We start from the raw sequence: 7159 nt of genomic DNA on the forward strand, positions 1-7159 counted from the left end.
TAATAATATATCATTATTTACTATTAATATTATTATGTTTATTATTTTGTATTTGCATCTAACTTTTAATTTTATAAAATGGAAATGGTACAAGTACTAATATTGAAGTTTTCTCTGAATTTTATATTTTGTAATATATCACAAATTCAAATCTAAATCATCTAGTAGAAAAATAACTTTCTATAACGAACCTATTATAACGGATAAAAATTATCCATCATAATAGGTTGCTTTTGTAATGTAGTTCTGTAAATCAATTATAATATGAAACACGGTGGCAAATCAGTAAATAAGTTTAAGATATATTATAATGTAGTTTTAAAAATCAATTATAATATAAAATGCGGTGGCAAACTTGTAAATAAGTGCAAATCTATTATTAATGTATTATAACATAGTTTAATAAATACGTTATAATATCTTTTCCTCTTTAATTTTTTTTTTTTGATGGATTTCATTTCACGTTCACTCAGACTCTCGTTCCTCTTTTCCGATTTTCGTCTCATCCCTATCACTCGCATTTCTCGACACTCCTCACATTTCTTGGCATCTCTATCATTAGCCACATCCTCTCCAACATCCTCTCCAGCACTTTAGCCACGTCGTGGAGCGTATTCCTGGCGTCTTCCTTCTCGAGAGAGATCTCCTCATCGCACGTCGTTCATCATCATGGTAAGTCTTCTTCACTCACATAATCAATCATCTCCATTTCCTTTATCCTTCATTTTCCACCGAATCATTCATAGATCTAAACCTTCCATTGGGGTTTCTTCTCCTTTTCACCATTTCCCTTCGATTCCACCGATTAAAACCTTATTTCCACCATTAGAAACCTTTTCCACCGATTCAACTTTGATTTACACCGATCAATCGGTCCAGAATAGGTTTTCTTCTTCTTCTAGGGTTTCTATCAAGTTTAATGCTTTGTTTCTTGTTCTTCTTCGAGTTTTTGTCATATTTCTGCTGCGTCTTCTCTCTGGAAAAAGTTTCGAGGATTCGCGTCGCGCGTACCGTCATCTTCTCGAAACCGCTCTTCCATCAGTAGTTATAGTTCACATTCTTCTCGGTAACACTTTTCCCCCTCTTTATCCTGTTAATTTAGTTTTCATATTGGTTCTTGAAGAACAAAATGATTGTAGATAAGTCTTCAATCCTCTAGTTGGCATGACACGTGTGAATTTCCTTCTGACTGTAGAGCATTAATTCTGAAAGAAGTAATAGTTTCTTCTCTTATATATTGTCTCTTCACATGCACACACTATTGTACATATTTTCTTTTTAATATATTTTAGCTATTCAACGTGAATTTTCTCTCCTGTTCTTCTATGTATCTATATTTGGACATGTTATGCGAGTGTAAGCTAATTTTTGTGGGCAACTCTGCTTTCTTTGTACTATTGTTAATTAGAAATCATTCTCATGTTACTGTGGAAGCTATCTTAGCTTATTGTTACACACTCACATCTTTCAGTGGATTTTATATTTGCATCTTCTTTTTACTTCCGTTGATTGGAAATTATACTTAAAGTGTAGGTCCTTATCACCCAATTGTCTCCAATGTTTATTCCAGTCATATTAAATTTACTGTTAATTGACAGTTTAAGTGTGAATCACCAGAAATGAAACTGGAGTCAGATTTTTTAATTAAGATTTTGAATTCCAATTAAGAAAAAAATATTGTTCTGACTAGTAAGATTTTTTTTTTCCAAATATTCATATTAACAGAATCAATAAATATTTTACATTAACAGCATAGCTAGAAAAAAATTAGAGGGAATGGGTTGACTTATATATATACAAGGGATTAGTTTTTCAATAAGATATTTCTTTTAAGAATATGATATAGATCAAGAAATTAAAATTAGAAGGATATTAAACAAAAATGTTACCGTTACATTCTCACTAGTTTTTAACTCATTCCTGTCTGTCTTCAAATGATAGTATAAAGAAATGAAAATTGAAATATTTTTTTTTAATTACTAATTAATATTTTTTGAATAATTTTTTTATAAAAAAAAACACATATTATAACGTACTAAACAATGTACGTTATATATCTTCATAAAGTACTTTATAAAAAGTCACTTTTGTACGTTATAAAAAGTGATTTTTCTACTAGTTTCATTAATGTAGAGAGAGAAAGATAAAGATTTTTAAGGATAGTGGGGGATGTGTAGGGTATTTTTGGAATAAAAGAAAACAGTGTGGAGATGTAAAATATTTTTAAAATAAATTAAAATAGTGTAGAAGTGCACGACTCACTTGGAGAGGTGGAGGGAGCAACATCCTAATTAGGATTGCACATCGTCTCGTTAATTTGCTTCTCTTTAAAATTGAGTATTTACGTTACATTTGTTAAACATGTAGTATTTATGATTAATATTCAAGTTTACGTTATTTTAAATTATTTACATCTTTTATGTGATTTGAATCTTCAATTTCGAAATATGTGTTATAATAATTTAACGATATTAAAAATTTTATAAAAATTATGAAAAATCATGACAATGTAACTAAATTAATAAATAATGTTTTATTATTTAAGGTTATAAGTTGTGTAAGAAAGATGAAATATGAATGTTTTATTATTTAAGTATAAAGTTTATAAATAAAGCTTCATTTTAATAAATATTATTTTTCTAAAATACTTTTTTTCCATTTTCTTTGTCTCTTTTCAAAATTTTAGAAAGATGATTTATCATTTTTGTATATCAGAGTTCACCTTCAAGATCTTAGTGGAAAACAAAATTCTTTTTTAATTTAAATTTGCTATGTGTATTTTTTTTAGTTGGTTTTAAAAAGTTTTGAATACATGAGAATTAGTCTTTTATGTTGTTCTTAACAAAAATTAATCTATATCAGTATATGATTATAAACGTATCTTTAGATTATTCATCAAAGTTTTGTGTGTGTAAATTTTGTATTTATAATAAAATGGTTAAGTTTGAAACTTAAACTTGATCAAACTAGCATTAATAAGTAAGAGAAATTAGTTACTTTTTGTTTTTATAAAACCTTATAGTAAATTATCTTAATATATAGGTAACATAATCACAACATTTGATTTTATGCATAGATTTTTTTTTAAATATATTCAAATTGGATCTTGATATGAATGTTTTGAGATAAGTTGTATATTTTAATAGTGAAAAATTAAAATATTTTAATAGAGTCAAATTGAAATTTATTGTCATTTTATAATAAAAATATTTTAAGTTAAGCATAATAAAAATAAAATATAGTTTGAAACTGAATTTTATTTTGTCTAGTTTGTGAATTGTGCAAAGTCGTTAGACGAGTAAAATTATCATTTTATTAAATTGTTTAATTAAAAATTTGAAAGGTTTGAGTGTTAAACGAGTTAAATTCGATAAACAAGTTATCTAAATAAAAACTTTGAATAATTCTTACCAAAAGAGTGAGAATTATTTTTGGTTAAGCAAGACGATATTTTTAAATATTTTAAAAATTTGTTTTTAAATGCTATTTTTTTTTTGTCTTTCATCATGTTTTATATTTTTAATTAATAATTTGATTGAATGTTATTATATGCAATAAATAACTGAGTTGAATGCTATTATATTTGATAAATGATGAATGAGTGATATTATTAATAATTGAAATAAAATGAAACAAATATAAATATAAATAAAAGTATAAAATGTTTAAATATGACTTTATTAACCCAGATTCACATAATCTAAAATATAGGTAAGAGCTATATATATATATATATATATATATATATATATATATATATATATATATATATATATATATAATATATATATACACACACACGAGAGCAGCCAGATTCAAAGCTTGGTATAATAAGTTGTTCTATTTGATCACTTCCTCTTTCCTTACCATCATTAAAAAGAAAAAGAAAATTGATTTATTTATTGTGTTTAAAAGAGTGAGAGACCTTTAAAAGTGTATTTGGCATTACTAGAGATAGAAAAATAATATCAATCATTTTATTTTTATACTATCTTTTAAATGAATTAAATGAATGTATTATGTATTAAATAAATGTAAAAGTATATGAATGTAAAAGTATGAGATATAACATCATTGTTCTTAAGTATATTATATTTTAATATTTCATCTTTCTTTTAAGTCCTGTGGATCCCACGTTATTTTACTAAATCTTTTTTTTTATTCATTTGTTTGTATTCAATACTATTTTTTATTTACTTTTTCCTAAATAAGCATTGTCACATTCAAAAGTAAGAAGGTAAATCCTTCATAATTCGTTTTAAAGACTTAGAAAGAAAAGAAAATGTATTTTTTTAAATTTGATTTTTATAAAATAGCCCTTCGGTTTCCAAAAACAAGCTTTGGAATTCTAATTTTATGCTTAGATTTGATATTTAGTAACTTTTTTTTATTGTAAAATTCACAATCTAAATTTACGAAAAATATAAAAATGAAAAAAAAAGTGTAAAGGTAATGAAACATATTCTAATAAACTCTCCTATTTTAATTAGATATTATAGTAAACTGAGATTAACGCTTAAATATACTTTTTGTTCATAGATTTAAACAAAATAAAAAAATTGTTTATATCTTCAAATTTTGACTTATTTTGATATTAAACTTTAATTATAATATAACTTTTAAATATAATAATGTTAATTTTTTTAAAATTCATTAAATAATATTTCAAATTATCATTTGAATTATATATATCAAATAAGATAAATAATTTAAACTTTAATATAAAACGTATTTAACACACAAAAAAAGAGAGTTAAAATTTGACATAATTAAATTAAAATAATTAGATCTATTTATTTTTAAATTTCAAAAGTCAAAATATATTAAAAATTTTAAAACAACAAGACGAATTCTAATATATAAATTTAAAAAATAAAATATATATTTAATTCAAAATTTAAATGTGATTTTGAGTAGCACATGGAATGAAACGGAATCAGAAAATGATGAAAAAGTAGCCAACACATCCAGCGGTATTTGCCACCGTTGATCCAACTAACTTCTTTGACTTTTGCGCTTTGATTCAACTCAATCATCCTACTGGGCCCCACACACTTTGGCCGCCTACCAAATATTAATTATCCATTTCTCTTCTAAAACATTTCGCATAAAGACATGTGACAGCAAGAAACACATCTTTTAATTAAGAAACTAATTTTAGAGATTACCTTAAACACTAAAATACATTCTTTAAATTTAAAAGTAAATCTTTTAATAAATTTAATCATTTTTTATAATAATTTTTTATTTAATATTTAAACATTTTATATTTTAAATCAATTATTATTTTGTTTTATTATTTTATTTATTTGTCTTTATAGTCAATGCAATTTTTTGTTAATATTAAATGATATTATATTAATGTAAAATAATATTAAATGTTTGCATGATGACAAATCTTAATGATATCTTATATTAATACAATTATATTAATTACTCAATTGAAAAATATAATATAAGAAAATTATATGTTCAGAAAAAATAATTTGATTAACAAAGTTTAATTTGATAAACTGACGAGAAATTCTAATTCTAATTAAAAATGATGGTTTAGTTATTAAATAATAAAAATATTCTGAAAAAAAAGTAGCATCTATTGAAAGGCATTTCTCCTAGGTCAGATCATCATTTTGTACCTGTTCATTCACAAGCCTACTAGTTAAAAACTATTCTTTATGACTTATGATGTGTTTTGAATTTAATATTAAATTAAACTCAATGAAATATTTTATGTACTTCTGCGTGGTTTTCTTTTTCTTTTTTTCCTTTTTTTGACTTTTGTACGATTTGACAAAGTAACAGTTTTACAAATTCGTAAATTATACAATATGTTATTTTATTCTGTTTAATATTAATCACGTTATGGATACACTCTTTCAAAGTAGATCTTCACATTCTCTCTTTTAAAGGGTGGGGTATTAAATCTTTCATAAAAAATTGCAATATGGAGATGATCTACCATCCATGACTATAGGGAAAAAGAGATAAAAAAAAAATTGGTGAAAGAAAAAACTTAAAAATCTTTAATAAAAAAATTGAAGATGTAAGAAACCGTTTTTTTATCACAGAATAATTAATTGTTGGACGATAAATTATAAAAAAAAAATGGAAGATGTAAGAAACCGATTTTTAACTATTTAATTATTTAGTTTCGAGTTTATTAACTTTTGAAAATTATGTTATTTAAATTCTTCTGATTTTTTTTACAGTATAAACAATTTCTATTTGGTTTGGAGAAAGTTTAATTTTTTTAAAATCTTTTAATATTTTTTTTATTTAATCATTTCAAAGATCTTATTTTCTTTTTTGGAAATTGTGTATCAAACTTTTTTTATTTTAATTGGGTTTCTAATTTTGAAAGATTGATGTAACGAGTCTCTTACTGTTAAATTGGCTTAACGGAGTTAAAAAAAATTGTGATGTTGTACACTGATGTGAATTTTTTAAATGATGTGACTCAGTGAACATGTTACTAACATCAAATTTTGTTTTCTTGAAATAAAAAATTGAAAAAAAAAACACATTGAATCTCTTATCTTCATCTTTCTCACGAACCACCATTGAATCTCTACAAAATCATTGTTGGTCCGCTGAGCCTTCTCCTGTGTCACATGACTTTCGAACAAGGTAAAACAATTGGAAAATCTGCAAAACCCTAAAATTGGGAATTCCTAATTTCCTTATGTTTTCGTTTTGTAATGGTGGAACAAACCAACTTAGATACACTGCTTCTTCTCTTACAATGACGTGGAAAACCCTGTGGCTCGCGACAGTAGGAGGCCTTCACAATGCTGGGAGTTGTTACCGTAGAAGGCGCACTTGCTCGCCTTGGTGGTTCGCGTCCTTGTCGTAATGGATGGCCTCTATTATGCGATCTGGTATATTAAATGTTTTTGGTTTTTGCGATTTGAGCCTTGTGGATTTGTAAGTGGCGATGTTGTTGGTGGTGATTAAATCTGGTGTGGTGGTGGATTCTGTGTCATTTTTCAAATCTTTGTGTTGGTTTCACAATGATAAGGGTGACATTGATGGATGTGAGGTTTTGTAGTGGATCTTCAATTTAGGGTTCATAGTGGTACAATAAAGTGGTTCTTGGTTGTTCTTTCTTGCAAGTTGCTTGTGGTTCTATGGTGGTGGCACAAATAGGTTGTTTGATGGA

Source organism: Vigna radiata, chromosome 2 (assembly GCF_000741045.1).
Source record: "Vigna radiata var. radiata cultivar VC1973A chromosome 2, Vradiata_ver6, whole genome shotgun sequence".
Taxonomy (NCBI): Eukaryota; Viridiplantae; Streptophyta; class Magnoliopsida; order Fabales; family Fabaceae; genus Vigna; species Vigna radiata.